The sequence below is a fragment of the Rhinoderma darwinii genome, chromosome 7 (assembly GCF_050947455.1).
Source record: "Rhinoderma darwinii isolate aRhiDar2 chromosome 7, aRhiDar2.hap1, whole genome shotgun sequence".
NCBI lineage: Eukaryota > Metazoa > Chordata > Amphibia > Anura > Rhinodermatidae > Rhinoderma > Rhinoderma darwinii.
In genome coordinates, this window is record NC_134693.1 from 100,841,121 (window position 1) to 100,858,748 (window position 17,628).

The 17,628-nt window shown below is 43.2% G+C and overlaps 1 protein-coding gene across 2 annotated transcripts in view; it reads left to right on the forward strand.

The window, feature by feature from the left end:
* Window positions 1-17,628, forward strand: part of CENPP (centromere protein P) — a 392,723-nt gene that overhangs the window by 175,965 nt on the left and 199,130 nt on the right. The window lies entirely within an intron of this gene.

Consider the following 17,628-nt stretch of genomic DNA (forward strand, 5'->3'; position numbering starts at 1 on the left):
GCAAATCCTATTTTTGCTGAGTTTGCTGTGGATTACCCTGCTGCTTTCTGCAGATTTGCTGATGAAATTTTCCACAGCAAATACGCTACATGTGGACGTAGCCTAAACTCGCAAATAAACGATACAAGCAAACAGATAACCTTTCCCACTGTGTTTGCAAGTCTGTAGAATTGTTTGCTTGTTCAAGAAACAGTCTTGCAGAGTACACAGGCGTTACCTACCTTCTGAACTATTTTATCTTTAGATGGTTGAGGGATGGGGTTTATCTTATTGAGTGGAGCATATAAATCTTAAAAAAATAAGAATTTAAACAGTAAATCTAATGAAAAGAATGGAGCAGATCGAGGAGTATAGTCCCCCCACAACTTTTCAGTCATTCACAATATGACCGTATTACAGACCTGTTTTTGTATCCGTAGACTGCTATTGGCACATACCGTACCTCTGTGTGCTTCAGGTTTTATATGGGGCACATTGAGTTGTTTGTTTTTTTTTCTTTTTCAAAGAATAATACAGATTCCTTGACAAAATAAATTGGGGCAAGATCCTTTGGATGCTGTATTAGAGTGGTCAGTGGCGTAACTGTAGGGGTAGCACCGGTCGCAATTGCAGCCGGCCCCTTGCACCTCATCAATGAAAAGTTACTATAGTAACTGCGGCCTATGTAATACACTACACGGGCCCTTGTTACTATAGTAACTGAGAGTACTTATCCTACTCAGCGCAAGTCCTGACGTCACAGCGCTGTGCGCAGCACATGACGTAACGCCACTATGCGCTGCGCACAACATCCCGACCCTGGATGTAGTCAGGACCTCCGCTGTGGCCGAAGAGACTTCATTTCAGTCACTTTTTCACACTGAATCGTTGACACGGACATGTCAGCGATTCACAGTATGAGCAAGAAAGGGAAATTAAGGGGAAGCAGCGCTCGTACGATTGTTGGGGGTCCCGGGAGTCGGACCCCAACCCATCAGCTATTGATGGCCTATGCTGAGGATAGGCTATCCAAGTTTAGGGACTGGACAACCCCTTTAAGCCTACCATGCGGTAGGCTTAGATACAGGGCCCCAGCAGACCGTAATCTTATACTGTATAACTTTACGCTCTGCTGGACCCTGTATCTAAGCCTACCTTGTGGTAGGCTTAGATAAGGGGTCAAACAAACAGTATCGCACATGGGCCCTGTATCTAAGCCTACCAGATGTGTTAGGCTGTGTTCACATCACCATTGCCTCCGAAACCTCCGTCGGAACACCTCAACGGAAGGGCAGAGGTGATGTGAACAGGCGCTTACTAATGTTTTTTTTTGTGTTTGTGTTTTTTTACAGGTTCGGTCGTTGGACTACGTCGGATTCGCGGACTACTTCGATGACAGCTTTATTTTTATTATCAATAAAATGGTTAACGAGGGTTGTGTGGGGGTTCTTTATTTCAATTAACCTATTTTTTCTATGTCTTCGTATTTTTTTTTAAACTTTATTACTACCGCCTTAGTAATAGCCGCTGACTGACAGCGTCCATTACTAAGGCGGGGCTTAGTGTTAGCCTGGGAAAACGCTAACACTAACCCCCATTATTACCCCGGTACCCATTGCCACCAAGGGTGACGGGAAGAGCCAGGGTACGATCCAGTACCAGAACATCTGTAGTAATGGTCGGGTACTGAGGCGGCCGCATGCTGGTATCATTGGGCTGGGAAAGGCCAAACACAGTGGCCCTTCCCATCCTGGCAATGCTAGGCTGCTGCTACTGCTATGTTGTATCTGGCTGGTTATCAAAAAGGGCGGGGACCCCATGTCATTTCAAAAAGATAATAATTGGGAAGAACGCTGTGGGGTTCCCCCATTTTTTTAACCAGCCAGATACAACATAGCAGCAGTCTAGCATTACCGGGGTGGGATGACCCACTGTTTTTGGCCTTTCCCAGCCTAATAATACTAGCCTGCGGTCGTGCCCCTCCATCACTACAGATGGTCAGGTACTGGATCGTACTCAGCTCTTCCCAGTACCCCTGGTGGTGGGGGGTACCAGGGTAATAATGGGCATTAGTCTTAGCCTCTTCATGACTAACACTAAGCTCCGCCTTAGAAATGGATGTTGTCAATCAGCCCTCGGCCATTACTAAGGTGATAGTAATATAGTTCAAAAAAAATACAAAGACATAGAAAAAATATTTTATTGAAATAAAAATCCCACACACAACCCTCGTTATCCATTTTGGAGAATAAAAAAACACTGTTATCGAAGCAGTCCTCGAATCGGACGTAGTCCAACGACTGAACTTGAAAAAAACACAAACGCACAAAAATAATTAGTAACACTGAAAAAGGTAAACCATTATTATCTTACCTTTCCTAGGTCCAGCGCTGGAACCGCAATGTCAGCGAGCTGTGCCCTATATCTAAGCCTATTATATGTGATACTGTCTGCTGAGCCTATGTATGAAATCCTATCCATAGCTATAGGGTCGTAGTGCTATAGATATGCTGTCTCCTATATACACATATACACACACGCACACACATTTTTTTTGGGGGGGGGGAGGTCTATGTATTGTGGCTATTTCCCCTGACGTTTTAAGACCTTAGTGATGCACCCGGCTGCTAGTGTTAGGAGACCCAGCGATGCAGCTGAAAGCTGCTAGCCGTCGGCCATGATAAGTTTTGGGGGGGCCCAATAAGAACCTTTGCATCGGGGCCCGTGAGTCTTTAGCTACGCCCCTGACAGTCGTATTCACCCGTAAAATAATTGCTTTTATGGTAGAATATGGAGGCACCATATAGGGGCACACGAAGTGCCTTTGTCATGCGCATTAGTTCTTAGACCAACTGATGCAGAGAGAAGCAGCAAAAGGCCTTCAGCATAACTTAAAGGTTTTTTTTTCATCAGTGACATTTATGACATATCCACAGGACCCGCACCTATCTCTAGAACGGGGCCCCCTAAACCCCCGTTCTACCTCTCTGTGTTGTGGCTAAATCGTGTGATTTCCAACCATGAATTCCGGAAACATCGTAGCTCGCTGAGCTACACTGTTTCCGTAACTCCCATAGTAGTGAATGACAGTAACAAAAGCATCGTAGCATGTGAGCTACGCGATTTCTGTAACTACCATTCAGTTCTGTGGGACTTACGGAAATAGCGTAGCTCAGCGAACTATGCTGTTTCCGTAATTCATGATCGAAATCACACGCTTCAGCCACAACACAGAGAGATAGAACGGGGTTTAGGGGGCCCCGTTCTAGAGATAGGACCAGCATCTATCTGACATTTGGGACATATCCTGTGGATAATGTCATAAATGTCTCTGATGGGAAAACCCCTTTAAGCTGTAGGTAGAGCCATGCAACAGGTAGGCTAAGTAGCAGGGGGAAGAAGCATCTAGAATTTGTGGCACACCTATACAAAGTCAGCTGTAACCCTCAATACTCTTAAAGGTTATATGACATTAGAAAAACATGGTCTGCTTAATTACATGGGACTGAACTGCAATACCAGACAAAGCTCTTGGACAACAGCGTTGCTGTTTCTGAGAACATAAAGAAGCCTAGGGCTTGTATTCTCATACAACCTATTTACAATGATCTCATTTACAACCAAAGAATGCTTCTTACTCCTCAAGTACCAGTGATGAAATTCCCCGCTAGTGAGAATATGTAGCCCAACAGAACATTCATTCTTTATTGTGATGCAAAGTTATCTAACAAATGTTCTTATCCTTGAGAATTTTGGTAGTGGAATAAAACAACTGCCTGTGATCCATCAAGGGATAGAGAGAATGGATAGATTGGAATTTATCAAATCTTGTCCATTGTTGCCCTAGTAGATTAGTGGCATCAGAGGCGAATGTTAGTCACTTATTCCCCTTTCCATAGTGGAATAAAACACATACTCTCAGCAGATCTTAGCATACATGTCTATAAGGGAGCCGGGCAGGATAAATGTTTCTCCATCTTAAAAGGTGTGTCTGGTTTCAGTAAATTGATGATATAGTTAAAAGTTTACACAATTGGCCAATATATTTCTGTATTAATTCCTCAGGATTTTTAAGATCTCTGCTTGTTGTTATTCAGTAGAAACTTTCATTGTTTACTTCCAGTGGATAAAAATCTGTCCATGGTCATGTGATGGACACACAGGTGCTGGGATCGTTATAAGCCACAGCTCTGATACACATACTGTAACAATCCCAGCACCTGTGTGTCCATCACATGACCATGGACAGAATTTAATCCACTGGAAGTAAACAATTAATGTTCCTACTGAATAACCACAAGCAGAGATCTTGAAAACCATGAATTAATACAGATTGTATATTTGAAAATGATCTAACTTTTAATTATTCAAAAAAATAGCATTATTTGCTGAAACCGGACAGCCCCTTTAAGTCTATATCGAGTTTAAGATGAGCAAAGATGGTAATACAGAAATAAATCTTGCAAGAAGCATCAATATAAACCATATGTTACTGCAAGACAAATTTTCCTTAAATGTATACAGGAAATTATAAAGCTATAGAAGGGCTTTTAAGTCTAAATTCCTTACGTTTATTAAATTTACTTAGATTACTAGAAGTCTTTTGTGAAGAAAATTACTTTGTTAGGAGTTTTATGAGCAGAATTCATAGCCGTACTTATATGTTGATTTAAAGCACGTGTTCACCTTTGAAGACCATTTCCCAATTTAGATTTTAATATATCTAATGTTGTAATATGGTCTTTTATAAGACCTGGACCAAGGAGGGGAGCACTGATGGTTTTAATACATGAAGTGTACCTTACACAAAATGTATATTGATCATACGCACATATATTATGTATTTTGGCCATATTCTCCGTAAATCAATTTAGGAGTATATAACATGTTCCATTGTATGAGCTTTATTTACATGAATGTATACAACCTCTTTTAACATGCGTAGTTGTTGCTTGTATTCCATGCAACTCCCTGGAAAGATTTCTCAATGTTAGAGAATATGTTATTAAAGAAGTTCTGTACACAAAAATATTATGTACATTTTTCACTGGTCAAAAAAGATAGGTGTGTTATTTTCCCATATATTGCTACCATTGTACATTACTTTATCTAAGCTCTGCACGAGTATGTAGTTGTAAAGCAATGTAACAACTGGCTTGTCAAATGACAGCACTCTACATGGCTTGAATGGCACTAAGCTGAGAGGGTAGGAGTCTCAATTCTACTAAAGCAGGGCCAGACTTGGAAAGAAACTGTCATTACTAGAGGCCTATTAAAATAAGGACATCAGTATTATGCCTTAATAGTTATACTAGTTGATCCAATTACATCCACTAAACAAACCCAAAGTACCTGTCAGAACTGAGCTGCATGTCTATACCTTAGATCAGGGGTCTCAAACTAGGCCGGGTAAGTGGGCCACATATAGAAATAATGGGAAGTTGACGGGCCGCATTACTTTCAAATTTGATACAATACAAAATTATTGTTAATCAATTCGTTATTTGAACTACTATAACACTATATTACTATTATAATAATAATAATAATAATAATAATAATACATTACTATAATAATACCACTAGGTTTAAAATGTGTGAGATTTCTCCACGTGCTTATTTCAACAATCCAGTTTTCCAGTTTAAGTATCGCTAAATGCAGTCCGGCAGCTCAGTTGGCAGTGTTTGGCAGACACACATGTCAAGATTGGGCAGCCCCTTTTTAGATAGTGCCACAGAGTCCTCTGTAGATAATGCCACAGTGCCCTCTGTAGATAATGCCACAGTGCCCTCTGTAGATAATGCCACAGTGCCCTCTGTAGATAATGCCAGTGCCCTCTGTAGATAATGCCACAGTGCCCTCTGTAGATACTGCTACAGACCCACTTGTAGATGCTGCCACAGTGCCCTCCGTAGATGCTGCCACAGTGCCCTCCGTAGATGCTGCCACAGTGCCCTCCGTAGATGCTGCCACGGTGCCCTCCGTAGATGCTGCCACGGTGCCCTCCGTAGATGCTGCCACAGTGCCCTCCGCAGACGCTGCCACAGTGCCCTCCGCAGACGCTGCCACAGTGCCCTCTGCAGATAATGCCATACACATCCCAAGTAGATAGCTCCATTGGGGCTCCCTCTAGGAGTGGAATCCCCAGCCAGAGTGTTGCCGACGCTTTGGCTGGGGATTCCTCTGCTGTTGGAGCCCCTGACATCACTGTGCATACACCGGAATGTGATATCAGGGGCAACCCCAGAGCCGGTGTCCCGGAGAAGAGCACTATTATAGGCTCTGTGCGGGAACTCTGGAGAAGCCACTGACATCAGTGTCAATATATGGCCAGTGATGTCTGGGGCAACCCCAGAGCCGGGGTCCCGGACTCTCCCTGGGACTCCTGCTCTGCTCCTAACATAAATGTCCATATATGGACAGTGATGCCAGGAGCTTTCCCAGGGCCGGAGTCCTGGGGCAGAGTCTCTACTAGCGCACTGCCTGGGGATTCTGACTCTGAGAAAGCCACTGACATGACTGTGCTTATATGGACGATGATGTCCGGAGCTACCAGAGGTATTGCCCAGAGCTGGAGGGCTTGCCCAGAGCTGGAGTCCCGGAACCGCTTATAGCACTCTATATGGGATTCCAGCTCTGCTCCTGACATCACTGTCCATATATGGACATGGATATCGGGGGCAACCCCAGTGCTGAAGTCCCGGGCAGAGCGCTAGTAAGCTCTTCCTGGGACTCCAGCTGTGCTCCTGACATCACTGGGACTCCTGCTCTGGGGAATCCCCTGACATCACTATCGATGTATGGACAGCGATGTCAGAGGCTTCCCCAGAGTCCCTGAGCAGAGCCTATACTAGCACTCTGCCCGGGACTCCAGCTCTGGGGAAGACCCTGACAACACTGTCCATATGTGGACAGCGATGTCAGGGAATTCTACAGAGTCCCGGAGCAGAGCCGATACTAGCGCTCTGCACGGGACTCCGCTCTGGGGAAGACCCTGACAACACTGTCCATATGTGGACAGCGATGTCAGGGGATTCCACAGAGTCCAGGAGCAGAGCCTATACTAGCGCTCTGCCTGGGACTCTGTTGTCAGGGTCTTCCCCAGAGCACTGTCCATATATGGACAGCGATGTCAGGGAATTCCACAAAGTCCCGGAGCAGAGCCGACACTAGCGCTCTGCACGGGACTCCGGCTCTGGGAAAGCCCCAGACATCGCTGTCCATATGTGGACAGCGATGTCAGGGAATTCCACAGAGTCCCGGAGCAGAGCCTGCAATAGCGGCTCTGTGTCCCGCAGACTGCAGATGACAGCCCCGCGGGCCGCGTGCTTGAGACCCCTGCCTTAGATAATACCACAGGAGGGGGGATTTTGTTTTTGTTTGGTTATATGTGTGCAGCCGAGCTTGAGGCCCTTTTACACGGGGCAATGATCGGGTGAGCGAGTATTCATGCAAATGATTGTTCCCGATCATTGCCCTGTGTAAACAAGGCAAAGATTAGCCAATGAATGAGCAAAGGGTCATTGATCCGCTGATTGGATCTTTTATTCGGCCAATAAAATGATCGCTAGTCGACAGCACATCTCCCTGTGTAAGCAGGGAGATGTGCTGCCGACATGATGGAAATGTATGGTGATGAATAATCGTAGTAGCGATTGTTTGCTCTATTCACAAGGTGCAACAATCGTTAAGTATGGGGACAAACAATCGGCAGGCTGTATTGTCTACTGGTGCTCGTTGAAGGTGGTTAAACACGGGTGACATCTGCCTATGTAAAACCACCTTTAGTGATGCTAGAACAATGGAGAGGACAGGACAATGGAGACACTGTACAATTACTGGGCTGCACATCTACAGCCCAGCGTACTGGCTGCTGGGACACTTCAGAGCATGTCACTAGGGGCATGCCACTATTTTTTTTATTTTATTTTTATTACGGGGCTCAAAGATTTTTATGAGCATTGTATTCCGAATCTGTGTGACACTAATCCCAAATGGTCACATTTTGTTTTCTAAAGGGGTTATCAGGGATGTTATTTTTTTTATTAGGGTCTGGAAATTATAGACTGCTGTGGTCACATGCTATGTGCATGTAAACAACCACCGTGAGTGGTGCCGGAGCGTCGGCGCTGGATCGCTGGGGGGTAAGGATAGATAAGTATTGCTTTTTTTTTATTTACTGAATTTCACATCCCGGATAACCCCTTTAATCACACTGGCAGTAGCCTATAGAAATGAAATGACCATGTATCTTTATTATTGATGTCGGCAGATGCCATACATACTTCTTTTGACATTGATGAGGTTGTTACACCTTGTAACTATTAATGGCAGGACCCTTGAGGCTATTATCTCCTCTGACACTTTAGGCAATAACTTTATGTAGCTTTCTTTTAATCTGGTCATCTTAGCAATGTGAAGGAAATACTCATACAGTGCTGTACTTTACTGCACTTTACTGTACACATTGCTGAAGTTAAATTGTACTATTGTAATTTAATAAATCATTGTCCTACTACATATATAGTCTGATTCTCCATGCATAGACTAAACTGACATAAATCTCAGCTTCTAACTTGCTGACAAGATCATAGGTCAGCATTTAAAATAGATGTGCACAAAGTTCTAGATTCTGACATGCTGTGGGGACACAGGTTGAAAGAAAGACACCTGTCCGACAAGTACAACATCTCATGATCAATTACACATCATTTATTGCTAGATTATTTATAACCCTCAATTGTCATCAAATAAACATCTATAATTTTTTTGACTGCTGACATAGTATCTGTCATTACTACCTTTTGGGGCATTACATAGTTAAACTACTCTAATGCTGGATTCACACGAGCATGTTCGGACCTTAAAGAGGCTCTGTCACCAGATTTTGCAACCCCTATCTGCTATTGCAGCAGATAGGCGCTGCAATGTAGATTACAGTAACGTTTTTATTTTTAAAAAACGAGCATTTTTGGCCAAGTTATGACCATTTTTGTATTTATGCAAATGAGGCTTGCAAAAGTACAACTGGGCGTGTTTACAGTAAAAGTACAACTGGGCGTGTATTATGTGCGTACATCGGGGCGTTTTTACTTCTTTTACTAGCTGGGCGTTAGGAATGGGAGTGTATGATGCTGACGAATCAGCATCATCCATTTCTGTTCGTTAACACCCAGCTTCTGGCAGTGCAGACACACAGTGTGTTCTCGAGAGATCACGCTGTGACGTCACTCACTTCCTGCCCCAGGTCCTGCATCGTGTCGGCCACATCGGCACCAGAGGTTACAGTTGATTCTGCAGCAGCATCAGCGTTTGCAGGTAAGTAGCTACATCGACTTACCTGCAAACGCCGATGCTGCTGCAGAATCAACTGTAGCCTCTGGTGCCGATGTGTCCTCGCTCGTCCGACACGATGCAGGACCTGGGGCAGGAAGTGAGTGACGTTACAGCGTGATCTCTCGAGAACACGCTGTGTGTCTGCACTGCCAGAAGCTGGGCGTTCTGAAGAGAAGTGGATGATACTTCTCGTCAGAACGCCCAGCTAGTAAAAGTAGTAAACACGCACAGATGTAACACACATAATACAAGCCTCATTTGCATAAATACAAAAATGGTCATAACTTGGCCAAAAATGCTCGTTTTTTAAAAATAAAAACGTTACTCTTATCTACATTGCAGCGCCGATCTGCTGCAATAGCAGATAGGGGTTGCAAAATCTGGTGACAGAGCCTCTTTAAAGGATGGAACGTATTTCGACCAAACACACTGCAGGGAGCTGGGCTCCTAGCCTCATAGTGATGTACGATGCTAGGAGTCCCTGCCTCTCCGTGGAACTACTGTCCCGAACTGAAAACATGATTACAGTACGGGACAGTTGTCCCGCAGCGAGGCAGGGACTCCTGGCGTCGTACATAACTATGATGCTAGGAGCCCGGCTCCATGAAGTGTGTTCGGTCCGGGACTTGCGGCCGAAATACGCCCCGTCCTTTACGGACCGAACATGCTCGTCTGAATCCAGCCGAACTGTAAAGAACCTTCTGAATATCCTTTATTCTCCACGTAATGACATGTTAGAAAATGGTATCGATAGGGGTCCAAAAGCTAAAACCACCAGAAAAATTGCTATAATAGAGGGTTGTGTCACTCTTCAGCCATCAGCCTGTCTCTGTTCCTCTCTCTTAGATCTTATTCAGATGAACAAGTGTAAATTCGCATCCGAGTCGCACCCGTGCGGGACCCATTTTCACGGATCCCTCATAGACTTAAGTCTACAGAGGGATCCATGATAATAGGACATGTCCTATTTTTCACGGGCCCTTCACACGGTCAGTTAAAACAACGGCCGTGTGAACAGCCCCATTAAATTGCATGGGTTCTGTGCTGTCCGTTTTTTTGGTTTTTTTTAACGGACAGCACATGGACGTATAATACGCTTGTCTGAGTTAGCCCTTAAGTCGAATGGAAACTCACACTGAAGTAACGGAGATGCATTTTTTCACTTTTGTTTATTTTATATTACACCAATCCTGTGGTGCTCATCAATGCTGCATGTGCTTCTTTCTATATCTGTAGAATTGACAGCTACTACTTAATCCCGTTTACTTGTCTTTTAAGTGGCGTTTTTCCGCAGGGTTTATTTATTTGATTTTGTCTATATCACTGCAGATAGCTGTTCCTTAAATGTCTATAGTAAAATATGAGAGAGCCTACATACACAGTGTTTTGGTTTGTGGCGTTTTTGTAGTGTTTGTGGCCTTTTTTTTTTTTTCAAAACGCAGCATACCCTAAGCATAGCGTTATTTCAGGTATTTTTTTTAGGACTTCAAAATGGCAGGAAAAACACATTTCCAAAATGAATAAAAACGACATTAAAAATGCGTGACTTTTTTTTGACACGGCTTACACTCTGTGGCGGTCAGCAAGTGCTGTTCTTTCATGGTTAAATAAACTTCTCTAAACTGCAGAGCCTCATATTCCTTGAACAGTTTTTATGATTCCACCTCTTGAGATTAGTGTCGACCAGCTGGAAACTGTCCAGTCTGAACTCCAGTGATTGTAACAAAAAAGTGCCACGTCTCAGGATCACTCCATTTGTAGCCAGATTTAAAGTGCATTTGGACTTTTATGAATTAAACATATGTGCGAGGAGTCCATGTCATCCATATGCTGATATTCTATAGTATGCTTGTAAACGTGGTTCTTTTTCTTTAATGTGATAAATTTCTTTCCCAGCTGACATTAAATGGCCAATTGAAATTTGCATCCAATGTAATATTTTAAGCATCGTATATATCCTGAAATAATAGCTAATTAGTTTGCAGTACACAGAATGAGGCTTTTCTTGATCCTAGAATGCATAGGGTGGGTGCCAGACTTATGTGGGTGTCAAAAGGTTATTATATTTTATACAAAATAAGTTTTAATGTTTATTCTATTACTGTAACGTGAGCTGGGTGCTTCAGACTATTTGCAAATGATGAACCATGATGTTTCAGATAGCATTGCACTGCCATCATCTGGTAAACTTTTAGTATTGCATATTATGGAGTATTTACCAACTTTGAGGGCTACTCTTCATGGGCAACTGTGATGTAGCCAAATCATCTGGTATGTATTTAAAAATATATAAAGTGGAGTAGGTGCTCATTGCAAACAGTCAGATAATAACATTTTCCAGTCTGCTTTAGAAAAATAAGATTTGTAATCTAACTACATCTGGGTGGTAATTCAGCATGTCCTAACCCTGATCATCATAGACATGTAGCACGGTCCCATGTGGCTGCAAGTGACATGTCATGATGTCGCTGTCTGACAGCATAGTTTTGGCACTGTATCCCTAGGGCTGGATTCACACAAGCACATTACGTCCGTAATGGACGGACGTATTTCGGCCGCAAGTCCCGGACCAAACACAGTGCAGGGAGCCGGGCTCCTAGCATCATAGTGATGTACGATGCTAGGAGTCCCTGGCTCTCCGTGGAACTACTGTCCTGTACTGAAAACATGATTACAGTACGGGACAGTTGTCCGGCAGCGAGGCAGGGACTCCTGGCGTCATACATAAGTATGATGCTAGGAGCCCGGCTCCCTGCACTGTGTTCGGTCCGGGACTTGTGGCCGAAATACGTCCGTCCATTACGGACGTAATGTGCTCGTGTGAATCCAGCCCTAGGGATACAGTGCCAAAACTATGCTGTCAGACAGCGACATCATGACATGTCACTTGCAGCCACATGGGACCGTGCTACATGTCTATGATGATCAGTGTTAGGACATGCTGCATTACCACCCAGATGTAGTTAGATTACAAATCTTATTTTTATATGACGGCTTGTTTGTAGCGGTACAAGTTGTAGTTTTTCACGGCACCATTTATTGTACCATATAATGTACTAGGAAACTTGAAAGATATTCTTTGTGGGGTGGAATGTGAAAAAAACTGTAATTCCTCCATTGTTTTTTAGGTTTCGTTTTTACGCTGCTTACCGTGCAGTAAAAACAACATGTTAACTGTATTTTGCTGGTCAATACGATTATGGGGATACCAAATAAATGTATAGGGTTTTTTGTTTTGACTACTTTCACAAGGAAAAAACGAATTGTTAAAAATAAAATACATTTTGTCGCCATAAATTTTGAGGTGAGGTGAGGTGAGGTGAGATGAGGTGGCCAAAAAACAGCGATTCTGGCGTTTACGTTTTTTTGTTTCTTTACATTGTTTTTCGGGGAAATTGGGAAAAGGTTTTTTTTTTAACTTTTTTATATTTTTATTTTTTTATATATATATTTCACTTTTTGTATTAGTCCCCCTAGGGGACTTGAACCATCGATCGTGGATCGCTTGCACAATATGCTGCAATATAATTAGAAACTTGATAATGTATTGCAGTATATTGTGATTCTGACATGCCAGCAGGACTTAATAGGAGTACAAAGATGGCAGACCTGGGGGCCTTCATTCGGCTGCCATGACGACCATCAGCACCCCGTGATCGCATTGTGGGGGGTTGGTGCACCCCCCTGTTTCTAATGGATTATATGCCTCGGTCACTTTTGACTGCGGCATCTAAGTGGTTAAACGAGCGGTCCCGCTCGTTACACTGAATAACACGCTGAACTCCTAGAGGGGGCTCAGCACGTGAGCCTGCTCCATACTTTCCCACCGGACCTCCGCTGTTTATATATGGCAGATGTTGGGAAGGGGTTAAACTAGAAATATTTTAGCCAAATTGTAGAGTTTTGGAGAATACCAAGAATATGTCAGCCCATGACTGAGATTTTTTTTTTAATATATAGTATTGTTCACGGGCCTTTCTTATACTAGTGTTGTAGACCCCCTGTCTATACAATAGAATGGTATAGCCCACAGATTACTCCTGTATAATGCATCCACAGGTTAAATGAATATGACTAAACACAGTGTCAGTCATGTCACCACCACACACACACACACACACACACACACACACACACACACACACGCATATCATGTGACCCCTTACATTCATTTAGCAAAGGAATTACATGGGATACATGTGTAGGGGTAAAAGAGAGGACACATTCGTGGGCTAAGTGAATAGGACTAATGGTGGGTTTCCGCTGTGCTCGGCTGGTTCCATCAGACTTAATAGAATCTGATAAGAGCGACACCGCTATGTGTAACGGGGAACCGGCGGTCCCCGGTTCTGGTGATCGATGGGGGTCCCAGAGGATAGGTGAATTATGTTGGAGGCTGGAATACCCCTTTAATAGATGGAGATTTCCCCGCCATAAAATCGGATTGATTCTCATGGACCAGGCCATTTTTTTTTACCCTTTTCAGTCGTCGTGCCTCTTTCATCATATTTCTAATCATTTGCTGCTGCCCCAGAAAAATGGAATCTGTATTTTTCGCTTAAATTAACAAAATACGTATTTGTAATTCAACAAGACTTTATGCAATATCTTAAAACCGACAGTCTGGCAGAGAAGAGGGGACGATATCCTCCTTGCCCATTTTATCTACAGTTTCAGGTCAACTAAAAGGATGGGGATTAACTTTCCATTCCCTTTTTCCCATCCCTTGGTTGAACTTGATGGACATATATTTTTTTTTACAACCGTACTAACTATGTAACTAAAGGGCTGGAACGTGACTTGCCTGTGTCCATTACAAGTAGAACAGTAGGTGGAAGGATTCTGTTGCAAAAAGCTGCCTCCCAGCCAAAAACCGGGTTCATATAATGTAACATTTAAAACTGCAAGAAATGATCCATGATGGTGGAGACAAATTGTATGCCTCTTGTAACAAATCTGGAAAACATATTTTTTTTCATACAGTGGACCAGCCTAGCATCATGGCTCACATTATCAGACCTATGATGGCATCAACAGATCTGCTTTCAAAACCGCAACGGAAACGTTACAAAATGGAATGCATAGTGTACAAGAGCTTAGGTGAACTGAATTTGCAGACCTAAGTTCCAAAAATGTACAAATTTTAACTCGCCAAATAAATTTTTAGGCCGGGCCTACATTTAGGCTGGAGACTTTTTCAAGCGTGACTTTCAATTATAGTTATCGCACAAAATATCTGCAGTCTTTAGGAGTGTACGGAGTTGCGTGCAACGTGGTGTATTGCACTCGACTGGCTACCCTACAAAAAGTTTTCATGGTGCCCCTGCTTTATTGTCTCTAGTTCTAGGTTCTAAACAAAATGTGTGCTTATGGATATATTTCAAATATAATTCTTGAATATTTCGATATGCATCAATGCAGAACACTATTGCAGTATATCACAAAATGTTCTTGATAAATGTATGGACTGTTACATGTACATCAATGTAGTGTGTTTTCAGATCTCATTCGGCTCCCAAATGTTTTTCTTGCAAAAAAGTCATGTTCTCCACATGTTTTTGTGTTAAAAGGAAGGAATGTCCACTGTTATTAGACTGCACCCTCTCTCCAGTTATAAACCTTATATTAAGGGGCAACAGAGCACTTTTATATGCACATAATATTCATTGATGTCATAAATATTATCAGTAAATTGCTAGACTGAAAAAGGGAAGAGAAATAAAGCCCATTTGAGGACACGGGCCAAGAAGTATGTAATCTATCTACGGCAATATAACTCTTAGGCTGGGTTCACACGAGCACATTAACGTCCGTAATGGACGGACGTATTTCAGGAGGAAGTCCCGGACCGAACTCAGTGCAGGGAGCCGGGCTCCTAGTATCGTAGTTATGTACGGGACAGTTGTCCGGCAGAGAGGCAGGGACTTCTCTGCCGGACAACTGTCCCGTACTGTAATCATATTTTCAGTACGGGACAGTAGTTCCACGGAGAGGCAGGGACTCCTAGCATCGTACATAACTATGATGCTAGGAGCCCGGCTCCCTGCACTGAGTTCGGTCCGTGACTTCCGCCTGAAATACGTCCATCCATTACGGACGTTAATGTGCTCGTGTGAACCCAGCCTTAAAGGGAAACTCTAACCAAAACTAAACTTTACCATTGCCTTCCATTAAGGAATTCCATATGCCACTCCTATTTTGTCCTTTTTCTTGCTGCTTCTATCACAGAATACCACATTGGGGCCATTGCATATCAACAGTCTGAATCAGGCTTCAGTGACACGCTTTTTCTTCAGTCACAGGGAATACATCTGTGTCACTCATACAGGCATCAGTACTTCCTCTATAATGTAACTGCATTGACTGTTCTACAGAAGTTCTCCACAGAGGAGGACACAAACTCCTACCACAGTTAGGCTTTATTCAGACGAACGGGAATTACGTCCGTGCAACGCGTGCGTGAAAACCACGCATGTCGCACGGAAGCACTTCCATGCGAACAGCGTGATTCGCTCAACAGCTGTCAAAAGGATGAATGAAACAGAAAAGCACCACGTGTTTTTCTGTTTAGAAACATCCAAATGGAGTGTCATAATGATGGCGGCTGCGCGAAAAGCAGACAGCCGCGCATCATACGGGGCTGTCACATGGAGCTGTTAAGTGGCTTTTGCTCAGGCAAAACGCCACGTTTTTTCGTGCGCAAAAACGCCACGCTCATGTGAATCCAGCCTTAGGGTATGTTCACGCGCTTAGCAAAATACGTCTGTAAATTTGGAGCTGTTTTCAAGCGAAAACAGCTCCTGATTTTCACACGTTTTTGTAACAACTCGCGTTATTCGCAGCGTATTTTATGGCCGATATTGGAGTTGTTTTTCAATGGAGTCAATGACTTCTCCAAAAACGTCCCAAGAAGTGACATGCACTTCTTTTCGCGGGCGTCTTTTTACGCGCCGTATTTTGACAGCGACGCGTAAAATTAAGCTTCGTGGGAACAGAACACCGTAAATCCCATTGCAAGCAATGGGCAGATGTTTGGAGGCGTAATGGTGCCGTTTTTTCAGGCGTAATTCGAGGCGTAAACGGCCCGAATTACGTCTGAAACCACTGCGTGTGAACATACCCTTACTGATGATGATCAGAACCATTTCTCTCACACACTGATAATGGCGAAGATAACAGCTCAGCCTCCCTGGCTCTAGACTTAGGCCTGGTTCACACAGAGTTTTTTGCCACAGAAACTGCGTCGGAAACCGCGGCAAAAAGTGTCCGAAATCGCCTCCCATTGATTTCAATGGAAAGCGAGGCGTTTGTTTTTTTTCCGCGAGCGGAAAAAAACACTTGCGGAAAAAAGAAGCGACATGCCCTTTCTTCAGGCGCTTCCGTCTCTGACCTCCCATTGACATCAATGGGAGGCAGAGAAAGCGTTTTTAGTTCAGTTTTTTGCCCGCGGTGCTCAATGGCCACGGGCAAAAAAAGCAGCGGCAAACGGCGTGCAGGCAGGTTGAAATTTGATACAAAATTCCAGACGGAATTTTGAGGCAGATTTTTCTGCCTGCAAAAAAACTCTGTGTGAACAGGGCCTAATAATCTCTTATGTTTTGGAGAATATTGAGGGAAGAATAATCACGCTGTCCTCCCAGCAGGCAGAGTTGGTACTGTCTTTAGCTGGTCATTTGATGCTGTGCTGAGGAATCATGGGATTGATAAGATAGCACAGATGGTAGGGAAAGCAGGGAGAAATCTAAAATTAAACATGGTGGCTGATAAGAAGCAGACAGGAGGGTGGGCTGCAGGGAAATACAATATACACAAAGAAGACCAATCAGGGGGGTGCTATGATAGAAAGTCATGTTTCCGCTTGAGCTCTTCTTTGTAAGACCACCCTGTAAATACCATTTAAAATGGAACACTAATAATTTACTATTTTCAAAATACTTTTTTTTTTTATTACTAAACAACAGTATGTGACTATATAAGACTTAATTTAATATGCTCAGACAGAACAAATATACAGTAACTAGATATAGTACAACATAGCATATATTTAACTTTATGTGGAGGGGGGTTGTTTGTCTTAAATCATTTTAAAGAGGCTCTGTCACCAGATTATAAGTGCCCTATCTCCTACATAATCTGATCGGCGCTGGAATGTAGATAACAGCAGTGGTTTTTATTTTGAAAAACGATCATTTTTGAGCAAGTTATGAGCAATTTTAGATTTAGTTTCTTAATGCCCAACTGGGCGTGTTTTTACTTTTAACCAAGTGGGTGTTGTAAAGAAGTGTCTGAGGCTGACCAATCAGTGACCAATC